General features: G+C 41.1%; 1 protein-coding gene across 17 annotated transcripts in view; it reads right to left on the bottom strand.

The window, feature by feature from the left end:
- Window positions 1-15,619, bottom strand: part of LOC122541729 (myelin transcription factor 1-like protein) — a 558,875-nt gene that overhangs the window by 435,844 nt on the left and 107,412 nt on the right. For 5 of the 17 annotated variants that reach the window (XM_087978075.1, XM_087978087.1, XM_087978062.1 and 2 more), the window contains exon 1: window positions 3,870-4,116. The exons of 2 other annotated variants lie outside the window; for them this stretch is intronic. The gene's annotated coding sequence lies outside the window, so the exon portion shown is untranslated. Of the gene's footprint in view, window positions 1-717; window positions 900-953; window positions 1,186-1,339; window positions 1,472-3,869; window positions 4,117-15,619 lie in introns of those variants that run through there. 10 more of the 17 variants (XM_087978021.1, XM_087978010.1, XM_087978089.1 and 7 more) reach the window with 5 other exon arrangements.

Raw genomic sequence — 15,619 nt, 5'->3', positions numbered from 1 at the left:
AGACACTGAAGCATACTTTCCACATTTTATAGGTAGTGCTCCAGTTGCAGTATTTTTAAATTAATTCCGTGGTGCCAAAGGCAGACACTTGGATTTTATGCGGCTGGTTTAATAAAATTAATACATGCTGCCTGTGCTAGTGAATCTTTACAGTTTTGTTACTCAGCATTTCAGCTACTATCAAAAGTTTGTCAATGAAATTTGTTAGCTGCTGCTTTATAAACCTCCTATTTCTGCATTTTGTTATCTCACTTAGAGACTCTGTTTTTATTTATATTTGTTCTATTTATTTCTGGAATAACAAAATGTACACATTCTTTCGTGACTGAGAATAAAAATCAGTGCCTGAAGTATACAGTTAATTATAAATACTAAGTACATAATTATAAATAACAATTGCATTCAGAAAATTAGGTTAGGATAGATAATCTCATGCATTCAGTAATATTGATTTATTTCCTCTTTATTCATCATGAAACCAAACTTGTCAGGAACACCAACACGTTACAAATATCCACAAATGTAGCTCAGACAATTTAAAAATTATTTGACTGGCAAGCTGCATGAAAGAAATTATATTTCAAGAAACTTCCATTATAATTTTTAAACTTTCAACTTCCTTTTCCTTTTATAATTAACAACAGTTTTCAAATCCACATTTAACAACAACTGAACTAAGCTTTATATCAAAAAACACGCAAAATAAACAATAATTACCTTACTGGATGTTTAGTGACCTCCCAGACATAAAGGAGTCGGCGAGATCAGGGACTCCCTATCCACTGCAGTCAGATTCTGCACTCTCAACTAGGCCTGAGACTATCAAGGAAACATTCCAAAAGCAAAAACAAAACCTGGCTTGCATATTGCAGTGCAACATCCATCAAATTGCTTAGTCTGTCCTAAAATAGTAAACTTCAACAATGAACTTGGTTCTCAACACTCTCACCCACCTCAGTACTTTTTTCTCCATTTGTCTAATTGCACATTTCACCTGTATGTCTCCAGCCTTTTTCAAAACTCCCGGAGATCACTGCTGTTCATCTGTATGCTAATAGGTTCTGCCACATGGACAAAAGTGATAATAGTCCTAGTGGAAATATCAACAGGCCAAGACAGAAGCTGAAATTCATAGTTAAAAACAACAATAAAAGGGAGCAAAAGAGTAAGTGCTCATACTCCGCGATGGCTGCTGAATCAAACACAACCTCAGCTTAAGGGCATCAGACAGACAAGAGACTGCAGAAAGCCTAGCTATGTAGCATGCATCAAATATGAGCTCCCTTAAGAGACAATCCTTCTGCAGCAGTTTAAAATCACCAGCATATTGCTGACTTACCTCTTCCTTAGCTAGAGTGTTAGATCAGGAAAAGTTATATTCCATCCAAATCAAAATGTGTGGCCAAAATTTCATGGATATCAGAACAATGGAAGCATACGTGACAAGTGTTTTCTAACACTGTCATCAATTCTGTGATCGATTCTACTAGACCACGGTTTGGGGTTGTATACCTTGTGTTACTAATACAGTACCCATGGGTCCTTGAATCTCTGGAGCTGTATGTGCCTGGTATTATGTGCAGTGCTGTATATAATGTAATATAGGGAAAAGCTGAAACTGTGAACAAAAAAACTATCATCTTGATGTACACTTAAAAACTCAAAAATTTGCAAAAGGTCATTACATTAAATACATAGTTATGATATATCAATCAAGTCAACAAAAATGAAAACTACCAAATTACAGGAAGAAAATTAGAGTTTGAACTTTAAAGATAGTATAGAGTAATAATCTGAGTGATCTGCATCACATCATTACTTTTTAAATTGGATGAAGTATATGAATTATCATGCTAAACATTTGAGCATTAATTTCCTTTGCACCTTGTGAACCACATTTGTCACTTGCTACTGTCAACCAAATTAGGTACCTAAACTTCCCCATAGTTATACTACCAAAAAACAAATCAATGCATTATATCTCCAACTGCAGAAATTATAAAAAGTATTTGTCACATTACACAACAGTACAAAAAGAGTACGCTGACCAGGAAATATTTAATATGAAAACATTCTTGTAAGTTTGCTATTTTTAAAGAGATTTTTAAAATATTGTAAGCATTGCAAATGTGTAAGTTCTAAATCATAAATGATATACAATTAGGAAATCATGATTCACTGACTTATATCCTAAATTAATTCCTATATTAATCTGTATGTGCTCATATCTTCATCAGTACTGTCAGATACCCAATGTAATACTTTGCACTTTGATTTTAAGAAGTTTCAGAGTAGTCAAGTTGCACAATTTGATTAGTTTTACAATTAAGACTTCAGAAAAGCAGCATTCTAAAATAACACTGGAATGCTCAAATATATTCTGCGCCTATCACAACAAGAAGCACGCTGGACGCATTATTAAGTCCCCAACACAAGGAAACATCCTTAGCTAACAAATCAGCATGACGCATAACTAAGGTAAAGCAAAAGAGTAATTCTCAGTCTGCCTATTAGCCGGTAGGGGGTCAGTCAGAGCTCAGAACGTCAGCCATGGACAGCTCCTAGTGCTGACGGGCCATTCAAACACATTTTCCAATTGAAGCTACCCTTTAAAATCACCTGCAGATAGATTTATATATAAACCCAAATAGCAATGCTCACAGATTTATAGTAGATAAATGTACATCCTTAAATAATCACATCGGTTAAATTAATCTTGGAATTAGAATAATTCAAAAGTGACTTCACAAAAAAAAGCAATGACAGGCCACAGAAAACAGTGAACTATAGCACCATACTTATTTTAACATAAAGCTGTTACTACTGGTTCCCAAACTTGGAAATAATTGAATAAATATTTTGCTTTTGCAGCATACAGAGGTTTGAAAATATTAAGCAGCTCCAGAGTAAAGCAATAAAAGCTTTGCAAAGTACTAAAAAATTTGTAAAAGAGACACTGAAAATTATGGTGGTCTATGTCAATGTGATGTGATGAGACTTAAAAGGTAAACTATATCAAGACCAAATAATTCTACTTTGTATAGTTTTAAGAGAACGTCTAAACTATTCTAAAGTAAGTTTACCCTCTATATGTTAACCTTGACTCAGAACTTTGTAGCATTCAAACTAATTTTGTGAAGATTTAATTGAGACAAATTGAAAACAGCATTTTGAAAGTTCTATCACATCGCTCAAGTTTGATAGTTTCAATTTATGGCCTAAATCTGCTGACTCTAATTCTAAGCAGTGGCTCTTTTCCTTTTACTTGTCTGAACATTTATGGAAGTTCAGAATATGTTTTTTATATTTGTTCGATAACAAATGTGGCTTTCGTTACTTACAATAAGTTGAGCAAACTATTTGAAAATATGGCAGCAAATATTTATAGGCACATGCAAACATAGCAACTTCCAAGCACTTTTAAGTGTGTGCCCTGACTTCATACCAAATAAATCGGTTCAAGAAATAACAATCAGTGATCAAGTTTTACCAGAAGCTTAGAAGGCAGATAACTGAATATCATATCAGAACGGACAGGGTGCACAGCTATCATTAGTAACCAACAAACACAACTGAATACGGGACCACCGGATTCAATAAACAAACTCAAAGGGCATTATGCAGCATTTTCACAGAAATGCCCATTTTTCTTGACTTTTTTTTAAACCATTGCCTGAATATAACTGAATCATAGCCGGCACTGCCTGTGTTATTCCTACTTTCTCATTCAACGCAGTAACTCGAGCACAGCACAGATACAAATAAAAAAGCAAGGAGTCTCATCAAATCCACATTAGCAATATTTGAATGTGAGAAGACTCTTCAGAAAAATTGGGAACAAAAAAAAGAGAAAACCAAACTACACCCACCACAATAAGCAAAATACTGTGACTTGAACCAGACTGCAGGGAACAACACTCTTCGCTGTGCAGAAGCCTAGGTAAAAATGTCGCCTTGGCAAGGATGACAAATGCAGCACGATAGGCTACCAGGCCTAAGGGATCTGTTATACTTCCACATACATCCACTAATGCACACACTCCCACTCATCCTCTCGATAGGCTTTTTTCACATCTTTTTACCAGCTTCAAATCCCCGGCATATGACCTTCTGTTAAATAGATAAAAAAAAGCTTATCAGTCATGCAAATGAGGCTGAATTCATTTTCCACAACAGATGGCCTCATAGATAATGATGATGGAACACAGAAAATTGAATGTCTCTTGCTATGTGGCCATGGCAACCGAGAGCAGAATAATATCAATAATAAGAGGTGCTGCATAATAAGGTTGTCAGTTCTGAAAATCACACACTCTGAAACAGGTATAACAGGCAGGTTAACGTTTATATTTGAATTTTCTGAGTTTTTTAATGAATGATTATGGATTTTCTTACAAAATATCGCCTTGGTCACCGAAGCAGTCATTTCTTTGTTGCAAATTGCATTTTGTTTTTGGTTTTTGATTGGGGGGAATGGGTTTGGGGATGGTTTACTGTATCGGGGTGGGTTTTGATTTAAATGCTAGGTACTAATCCCGAGTTTGCTGCATTCTGGCTGATATAGAATGCTGCAATGATGCAACAGTGGCTCGCGTCAGGCTTCCACCCTGGTCCTCAAGGGGCTGTCCTGCAAAATGAATCAGCAGACGTCCTGATCAAACTGATTAAAATGAAAATGGCAAAGGCACACGTCTGGGCGGAACTGCTGCGCCTCACTGCCTGGTGCTTGGTGCAAACCACCTCAGTCAGGGCTGATTGGCACAGGCAGACCAAACTGAGGGAGGGAGGTCTGGGGTCTTCCAAATAAACAAAAGGAAAACGAGCAAATTCTGAACCGAAGGCAAAGTCCTTGTGACACAGAAAGAGAGAGAAAGGAGGGGGTGGAAAGAGAGAGAGAGAGAAAAAAAGACGTGTGACTTTTCTCCTCAGCTGTGTCTGCCGTTTGCTCGGCTTGTGCTTCTGCGGCGAGCTCTTGTGCATTTTAATTCAGAAATCAATAGAGCCGCTCTAATGGAGGCTCCACTTTCCGAGCAGCTGCAGACTCCAGTGTTCAAAACAGCCACTGACGTCTGTGGAGGTTTTTCAGCTGATTGGGCACCGCATCGGATGTTCTGTGAACCAAGGAATAGGAATCATTTACAGTCTGTCTTTTTTTAAAAAAAAATATATGGCAGCTTGGATTTTTCAGTCCAAGGGAGAGTGAAAGCTGCACCCGTCCACCCTCGGCTGCACTGGGAGGCGCACCGAGTGCAAAATTCTCCCTGAAACCAACGTGACCACCATAACCTCCAAGCTGTTGCTCCCGCACTGTCACAGAGCAGCCTGATTTCACATAATAAGTGAAAGGCGCACAACGGCAACCCTTCCAGAACAGAAATGGACTCAACACATTGGCTGTGAAATCCAGTGATGGGGTTTGGAGAAATTTGCTTGTGTCTCAAAACGCTCACATTCATACATTTTCGATTACAGTAACATTACTAACACACCTTCTATAAATATACAATAATATTGCACAAGCAGGTATTGAAAATCCCTTTCTTTCCTATCAAATCATTTCCTACGAAGTACACAGATTAAGTGAGTAAAATTTAAAGGCTGCACAGTTGAAATGCTGTATAGGTACCACCATTATAAAATTCACTGGAGAGGGGTCGTTTCATTTCTGTCCATTTGACAGGTTATAATGGGGAATCCATTAGCACAGCCAAACAATGTCATAGAGTCACAAAGATCTACATAACAGAAAAAGGTCCTTTAGCCCATCAAATGTCTGCCAGTCAAAAACAACCACATAACATTTCTAATCAAATTTTCCAGCACTTGGTCCATATATTTGAGTGTCTTGTCATTGTAAGTGTAGATGCATATACTAAGAGTCATAGAGAAACAGATCCTTCGGTCCAACTCATCCATGCTGACCTCATATACTAAATTAATCTAATCCCATTTGGCTCATATCTCTCTAAACCCTTCCTATTCATATACCCATCCAGATGCCTTTTAAATGTTGTAATTGTATCAGCCTCTATTGTGGCTGATTTGTGGTCACTGGCCCCAAAATGCTCCCCTACTCACACCTCTGTCACTTGCCCTTCTTCGATGTTTTAAGCTTTTCTGCTTCTGCCATCCTCACAGGCAGTGAGTTCCAGATTCTCACCACTCTCTGGGTGAAAAGGACTTTCCTCACATCCACTTGAAACCTCTTGCCCCTTACCTTTAAATGTATGGCATATGGTCAGTAATCCTGCCACTATGTGGAAAAGTCTCTTCCTGTCATATTGAATGATGATATCGAAATATGCATCCATGTCATTCCTGTGATGTAATTTATTCATAACATTATAACAAGGGAGTGCTGCACTATCTGCAGTGCTGTTTGATGAGACATTAAATCAAGTCTCCGACTGTCTTCTTAGGATATCACAAGTTCTACGTCCTGGGAACAGAGAAACACGCATCAGTAATTCATCCCGTTTCCCATTCAATGAGGCCATGCCTGTTCCGTATGCTAACTTCAGGTTCCTGCCTTGGCTTCACATCCCTTAATACTCATGGTTGGCAAAACTCCAAAAATCTCAGACTTAAAATACAAACTTAGTTTATGTTATTTCTCATTGGGATGCTGATAACTCGGGATTGGCAATAAATGCTGACCAGTCAGCAATGTCCATGGCCCACAACTAAATAAATGAAAATAAAAACATTCTGACGAATCTGCATTGTACTCCTTCTAATATATCCCATAACATCATACTGTGATCCATGTGTGGTCTAAACAAGAGCTTTGGATATTTACAGAAAAAAAATGCTTCCTTCACCTTCTAGTTCTCCTGGCCATATTTGTTTCCCTTAATGAACATCACTATAAACTATTTTCACATTATTTTCACAATACACATTTCTGTAATAAATTGACTGCACATTTCCTGCACTGTAACGATGACCATTTGAAAAATGATGCTTACTTTCAATGTAGGACCTTCAGAGATCCAGAGATTGTGAAAAGTGCTGAACAATTTGCACATTTTTCTTTCTTGTTTTCTATTTGCACAATTTTATTATAAGAGACCAATTGTACATAATTGAATAGTCATTTACACAATTGAACAAAGTAAGAATATATTCAAATTAATAATGGTTTATGCTGCCACATTAATATAGCTCTGTTTTCATACATCAGATGCCTTTGGAGATAGCACTGCAATTAGTACCATTAGAGGCATGGAGAGCCATTTGAAAAAGTAGGTTTCTGGAGGTGGAGCTGGGCTTTCAACCTAATAATACAAAATTGTGGAAAAGCAGTTTTCAAAAAACTCATTTTTTGAGGGCCTTAACATTGAGTAAAGGCCAAAGCTTAAAAGATACAAGCAACAGTTGTGGACAACATGCCATATGCAAGTTTAGGCATCCAGGTGACAGTATAAAAGCATAACCCATAGTATTAAGGAGCACCAGAAGACTATTGTTATTGTATGTGTTCTCTTCAATTTTATCGAATTAGTCAATCAATGCTACATGTAATAAGATGGCTAGCTATTAAGGTAAACCTTCAACCTTCATGTTTAGAGTGCTGATGCCATGGGACTTTCACACTTGTGGAAAGCACTTGTGAACAAACTGTTCTTATTGTCATAATCTGAATGTAATGTGACATTAATTAGCGTTTGAGCCAAATTTATCTGCGAACCAACCCACAAACTGAAATAGGATGATTCTAATTTAAACATTAGAATATTAGAAATAGGATCTGAACAGCAAATCCTTTTGGTGAACAGCATTAAAACATAATGCAGAAATTTAAACACTGATTAAATTATTCAATCTGATTTCAAAGTTTGACATTGTGCAGCCTGAAAAAGAAATTCAACACATTAAATATCTGAAAATAAAACAGCACATTAACTTTTGACCAAGGGTCCCATCCAAAATCCGAACAGACCTCAATTAGGTGCCACTTTATGAGCTGTGTACTTGCAATATTGTTTATTAAACATTTTTGTTTTAAATGGTACCTTCTAAACAGCAAAATCCACACAGTAAGGGCACAATTCTCTAAATGATCACATTAATAGAATTAATCTTGAAATTAGAAGCAGCTAGATGTTAGCTTGCAGGATAGCATTAAAAAGTAAGAAGATTAGAAACAATTGCATCACTTGTTTTGTACTATTCTAAAGCTTTCAAGACTCTCAATTTTACAAATAACAGAATCACCATTTCACCTCCACGGAAAAATCATGAATGATTTGAAGATCTGTAACAGTGAGATTCAGGTAATCTTAAATATTCATTGAACAAATACTGACTGAAAATGAATGTGCAATTCCAAATTATAAATCACAGCTGCAGGTTTTAGCATCTAACAATATCTATGAAAGAGATTGTGCTGTTCAGTAGCTACTGCTACTTTTCCTGGCCTGAGTTAACCGCATCAGGCTCCTTCATTAACTTCACCTTGAATTAACACAAAAAGTGGGATATTTCGTGATTTTCATCCTGTTGTAGATGTAAGGCTGTAAAAACACATTGGTTCACACATTTAACAATCTACCATTACGCAACCTGTTGCAAGACATTTCCAGCATTATAAACAGAAAATTTGGTTCTGAGATCCTATCTTGCTGTGGTTTGTTGTGGAATCAAACATCCCCAAATTAATATTGCCACCCCCTACCCTGTGAATCCAAAGTTTATAAAGATTCTTATTGGAATCTTGAGTTCTGCTACCATCCCTTTTAATCATTGCAGACATTTCAGTCTTCTAGTCCTTCAGCATCAGCACCAGGAAATGCACAAAAAGGAGGAAAGCCTTTATTTATTACATCTTTCTCCTACACATTCCCTACCGACACAAACTCTTCACATTCATGATTCATACATAGGATAAACAATAGGGAGTGGCCATAAACACAATTTAAGACAGGGAAATCATTGGGCCATGTCATTCCTGGGTCTAAAGGACGAGCAGGTCATGCAGCCTGTCATCTTAAATTGATTTTTGTATAAATCTCCAATCCCTGTTATTTATTCCACTTTAATCGAACACTCCACCAGCATTAGTAATGTGCAAGTAACCATGTTTCAAAGTACATTTTTTGTTTCATTCATTGTAACTAGAGATCCATGCTCACAATCATAAACAAATATTTTAATTTAGTTTTATTCTTTATAGATGTAATATAAAGACAGCAATGAAGAATGCATTATATTTGAATTTCTTTTAAAAGATTAACATTCACAAGGGTTCTGCTGAACTTCCACTGTAGGTCTGGCAAAAGACTACAGAATCTGCTGGAACAGGAAAGGAAAGACAAATCCATAATATCCCAGCCACCTTTAAGATAACATTGTCTAAAATGATGTTTATTTTTCCCATTCCCTAGTTCAGTTGGGGCCCATAACAGTATCAGAGGGTAGCATGCCAGGAGAGAAGGGGCCAGAATGGGTGGACCATCACATTAACAACCTCAACCTGTCTACCCCCTCCCCCACTCCAACCTCTCACCCTCACAACGCGCAGCCCTCCAATCCCTCTGCTCCAATCTCAACCTCACCATCAAGCCAGCGGATAAAGGGGGCGCAGTGGTAGTCTGGTGCACTGACCTCTACACCGCTGAAGCCAAATGCCAACTCGAGGACACCTCTTCCTCCTGCTCCCTCAACCATGACCCCACCCCCCATCACCAAACCATCATCAATGAATTTAATACACACCGCGACGTCGAACACTTCTTCTGCTGCCTCCACCTCCGAGCTTACTTTCACAATCAGGACTCCCACCTACCTTTCGAGAACCCCTTCACCCACCTCCAACACACTGCATCCACCTGGACACCTCACGCTGGCCTATTACCTGCCCTCGACCTCTTCATTTCCAACTGCCACCGGGACATTAACCGCCTCAACCTGTCTACCCACCTCCCCCACTCCAACCTCTCACCCTCACAACGCGCAGCCCTCCAATCCCTCTGCTCCAATCCCGACCTCACCATCAAGCCAGCGGATAAAGGGGGCGCAGTGGTAGTCTGGTGCACTGACCTCTACACCGCTGAAGCCAAACGCCAACTCGAGGACACCTCTTCCTCCGGCTCCCTCAACCATGACCCCACCCCCCATCACCAAACCATCATCTCCCAGACCATACAGAACCTCATCATCTCAGGAGATCTCCCACCCACAGCTTCCAACCTCATAGTCCGGGAACCCCACACTGCCTGGTTCTACCTCCTTCCCAAGATCCACAAGCCTGACCACCCTGGCCGACCCATTGTCTCAGCATGCTCCTGCCCCACTGAACTCATTTCTACCTACTTCGACACTGTCCTATCTCCCCTAGTCCAGGAACTCCCCACATATGTTCGAGACACCACCCACGCCCTCCACCTCCTCCTAGACTTCCGTTTCCTCGGCCCCCAAAGCCTCATCTTCACCATGGATATCCAATCCCTCTACACCTCCATCCGCCTCTAAGCCCTCCGTTTTTTCCTCTCCAGACATCCCCAACAGTACCCTTCCACTGACACTCTCATTCGTTTGGCTGAACTGGTCCTCACCGTTAACAATTTCTCCTTCGAATCCGCCCATTTTCTCCAGACCAAAGGGGTAGCCATGGACACATGTATGGGCCCCAGCTATGCCTGTCTCTTTGTTGGCTACGTAGAACAGTTGATCTTCCGTAATTACACTGACACCACTCCCCACCTCTTCCTCCGCTACATTGATGACTGCATTGTCGCCACCTCGTGCTCCCGCGAGGAGGTTGAGCAATTCATCAACTTCACCAACACATTCCACCCTGACCTTAAATTTACCTGGACCATCTCTGACACCTCCCTCCCCTTCCTGGACCTCTTCATCTCTATTAATGATGACTGACTTGACACTGACATTTTTTACAAACCCACCGACTCCCACAGCTACCTGGATTACACCTCTTCCCACCCTACCTCTTGCAAAAATGCCATCCCATATTCCCAATTCCTCCGCCTCCACCGTATCTGCTCCCAGGAGGACCAGTTCCACCACAGAACACACCAGATGGCCTCCTTCTTTAGAGACCGCAAATTCCCTTCCCACGTGGTTAAAGATGCCCTCCAACACATCTCATCCACATCCCGCACCTCCGCCCTCAGACCCCACCCCTCCAACCGTAACAAGGACAGAACGCCCCTGGTGCTCACCTTCCACCCTACCATCCTTCACATAAACCAAATCATCCGCCGACATTTCCGCCACCTCCAAAAATACCCCACCACCAGGGATATATTTCCCTCCCCACCCCTTTCCATCTTCCGCAAAGACCGTTCCCTTTGTGACTACCTGGTCTGGTCCATGCCCCCCTACAACCCACCCTCCCATCCTGGCACCTTCCCCTGCCACCGCAGGAACTGTAAAACTTGCGCCCACACCTCCTCCCTCACTTCTATCCAAGGCCCTAAAGGAGCCTTCCACATCCATCAAAGTTTTACCTGCACATTCACTAATATAATTTATTATATCCGTTGCTCCCGATGCGGTCTCCTCTACATTGGGGAGACTGAGCGCCTCCCAGCAGAGCGCTTTAGGGAACATCTCCGGGACACCCGCACCAATCAACCACACCGCCCCGTGGCCCAACATTTCAACTCCCCCTCCCACTCTGTCGAGGACATGGAGGTCCTGGGCCTCCTTCACCGCCGCTCCCTCACCACCCGACGCCTGGAGGAAGAACGCCTCATCTTCCGCCTCGGAACATTTCAACCCCAGGGCATCAATGTGGACTTCAACAGTTTCCTCATTTCCCCTTCCCCCACATCACCCTAGTTCCAAACTTCCAGCTCAGCGCTGTCCCCATGACTTGTCCAGACTTGTCCTACCTGCCTATCTCCTTTTCCACCTATCCACTCCACCCTCTCCTCCCTGACCTATCACCTTCATCCCCTCCCCCACTCACCTATTGTACTCTGTGCTCCTTTCTCCCCACCCCCACCCCCACCCCCACCCTCCTCTAGCTTATCTCTCCACCCTTCAGGCTCTCTGCCTTTATTCCTGATGAAGGGCGTTTGTCCGAAACGTCGATTTTGCTGCTCCTCGGATGCTGCCTGAACTGCTGTACTCTTCCAGCACCACTAATCCAGAATCTGGTTTCCAGCATCTGCAGTCATTGTTTTTACCACCAAGATCGGAGGCAAGTGTCCTGGATAGCCAAATCAAAGGCATAATTAACAAAAAGTTGTGATTGGATCCTTTACAGAGAATTTGACGGGGAAATGAGTGAAGACTGAAGGGGAGTGAACACTTACCTCTCTGTGTCTTTTTTTTTTAATATTATTAACTCTTAGGACTAAGACACCAATACCAATACTGGCAATTTATTGTCTTTATTGCCATTTGTCTGCTTGACATCTCACTAATAAGGCAGTACACCAGACAATTTTAAGAGGCTAAGGTGCCTTGAACATTTTTCCTATCACAATGGCTTTTGGTGCTACTGTCACAATGTTACATTTCACCTCAGTTTAAATCTGCGTGCTTATTTACACATGAGACAAGACTTCCAACAGAATTCTCTCCAATGAATGCATCTCCTTAATGTGGCCTGGGAAGCAAGCTATGGAATAATAGGGCAAAGAAGTACAAAGAAGAAAGAACAATACAGCACAGGAACAGGCCTTTTGGCCCTTCAAGCCTGTGCTGACACATTCTGCCCTTCCATACCAAAACTATCTTCATTCACAGGATCCATATCCCTCTATTCCCTTCCTACTCATGTATTCATTCAAGTGCTTCTTGAATGCTGCGATTGTGTCTGCTTCCACCACCTCCTCTGGCAGTTCCAGGCTCTCACCACGCTTTGTGTGAAAGACTTGCTTCACACATCTCTTTCAAACATCTCCCCCTGCCTGCACCTTGAATCTGTGACCCCTAGTAATTGACTCCTCCACCATGGGAAAAAGCCTTATACATTCCGCTCTATCCACGCCATTCACAATCTTATAAGCTTCTATCAGGTCACCCCTCAACCTCATGTGTTCCAGCAAAAACAAACCCAATCTGTCCAACCTTTCTTCATGGCTAAAATCCCCCCCAGATCAGGCAACATCCTGGCATACCTTTTCTGTACTCTCTCCAAAACATCCACAGACTTTTGATAGTGTGGGGACCAGAACTGTGCACAATGGAAAACTAATGGAAGACAGAGAGCACAATCAGAACAAGACATTGTGACTGAGAATTGTTGTAGTAAATGCCAACCATAATGACCAATAAAGGTGTATTCAATCTGTGAAGTGGAGAGAAAGCTGGAATAACCAGTTAAGTTGCACACTTTTGCTCAGGTGCAACGTTTATTGTTACATCGGGGAAATTACATTATGTGACCCTGTTTGCTAAATATGTGCTCAGTTGGAGCCAATATGTAAACAACAATTCCCTGTGCTGACAATGGGCCTAAGGAAAATAAATAAAGACGACAGTATAGAACTAGAATCAAGTAAAAACCTGCAAGGCCCAAGTTAGGAAAAATGGGCACTTTTGTAGTCTACATGAGACCCTTAACTCTCCTCCCATCCAATGTTCCCCCACCTCCATGATAGCCAAGTGAGAGCTTGGACAAGGTGAAAAAATGTAATAGACAAACATAACCCTAAACTAGTTTAGGTGCATGGGTGCTCCCTGACCCATTTGTTGACCTGTCCCCAGTCTTCCCAAAGGTAGTGTTTCACTCCCCTCACAAAGATTGGGACTGTTCCCAGGGGTCCTAGCTGCCATTGGTGTTCCTGTTCAAACACCAACTCAGACATACATCTGGCTGCAGCACTAATGTGGATGGACATACACATCACATTGAACTCCACAATTAGCATTATCATAATCAGCAACAGCTTTGCATCTCGAATATTAGCATTTTTGACCTTAACCTCAAATATTAGCACCATTAAACACAAATACAACAATGCTTGAAGGAAGAAATAGAGTAGAACATACAACAGGCTAAAGAGGAGAAATATTCCATAACTGCATAATCACAAATGTGTTTCTTACATCCCATCAGCTTCAACAAGCAAAAATCCTCAAAACTATGATGGGATTCAGAATGAAGTAAAATACCTTCAACAATCACATTAACATTACAAATGGTGAAAGCTTCAGAATGGAGACAAAGATAGCCATTAAACAAGAGCAGCAGCACGGCCATAGATAGCTCTAAAAAGTTAATAACTCACCTCCTTCACACTAGAGAGAAGCTGAACAGGCTGGGGCTGTTTTCTCTGGAGCGTGAGAGGCTGAGGGGTGACCTTATAGAGATTTACAAAATTATGAGGGGCATGGATAGGATGAATAGACAAAGTCTTTTCCCTGGGATCGGAGAGTCCAGAACTAGAGGGCATAGGTTTAGGGTGAGGGGGGAAAGATATAAAAGAGACCTAAGGGGCAACTTTTTCATGCAGAGGGTGGTACGTGTATGGAATGAGCTGCCAGAGGAAATGGTGGAGGCTGGTACAATTGCAACATTTAAGAGGCATTTGGATGGGTATGTGAATAGGAAGGGTTTGGAGGGATATGGGCCGGGTGCTGGCAGGTGGGACTAGATTGGGTTGGGATATCTGGTCAGCGTGGACGGGTTGGACGCTGTACATCTCTATGTCTCTATGAACACCCCACATACACACAGACACGTTTTTAAGAAATTAGCAAAGAAAATGAAACTAAAGAAGCTAAAAGAACAAAGCAATGGGAAAAAAGTCTATCGGAAACATACTTATGGCATTCAGAGCACTCTCAAAGATTAGCAGTTATTAACTGTTAACTGCTCCACATACATGTAACCCTATCAATCAACACCATATAAATTGGTGTTCCTTTTCCAAGCCTGGCTTCTTGCGTTCTTGTCCTGATAAGTGCATGATGAAATGCTTTGATTTTGTGTCTCCGCTTAGCAAATTTCTGTACTATCAGGCAATTTAATATCAGTTATTAAAAATAATAATATGTGGAATAAAACCTTATTATCAGTAATTGTGGCCATATAATGACCAGATTGTGAGAAGAGATTCATCTGCTTCACACATGTCCTTTCAGGAAGGAAAGCAGCCATCTAACACCTAATGAAGGAAGGTGTTCTTGATAGTGTGACCAAAAGGCATTGCTCCACAACATGCAATTTTGGTTTCATCAGGGTCACTCAGCTCCTGACCTCATTGTTGCCTTGGTCCAACTATTGATAAAGCATCTGAAATCCAGGATGGTATTTCTGCTCTTTACCTCAAGGTCACAGTTGATCAAGCAGGCATCAACAGCACAGGTTAAACTGAAGTAATGAGAGTCTGGGGGAACCTTTCCACTGGCTGGAGGCAGACCAAGATCAAGGGAAGGTGACTGCAGTTATTGGAGACCGATCAACTCATCTCCAGCACATCATTGCAGGAATTCTTCAGGGTAGTATCCTTGGTCCAATCTCTTCAACTTTCCCTTCATCACAAGGTCAGACGTTGGGTTGTTCACTCATGAGAGCACAGTATTCAGTTCCATTCACAGCTGCTTAGATGATGAAGCAGTCCATATCCAAATGCAGCAAAACCTGGACAACATTCAGGCTTGGCTTAATGAACGGTGTTACAATAGCTTGGTATTTAAA

Source organism: Chiloscyllium plagiosum, unplaced genomic scaffold, assembly GCF_037043375.1.
Source record: "Chiloscyllium plagiosum isolate Xiang-an unplaced genomic scaffold, Cpla_swu_hap1 HiC_scaffold_3, whole genome shotgun sequence".
Lineage (NCBI taxonomy): Eukaryota > Metazoa > Chordata > Chondrichthyes > Orectolobiformes > Hemiscylliidae > Chiloscyllium > Chiloscyllium plagiosum.
Note: the sequence above shows the minus strand (reverse complement) of the source record. Positions and strands in the feature narration are given on the sequence as shown.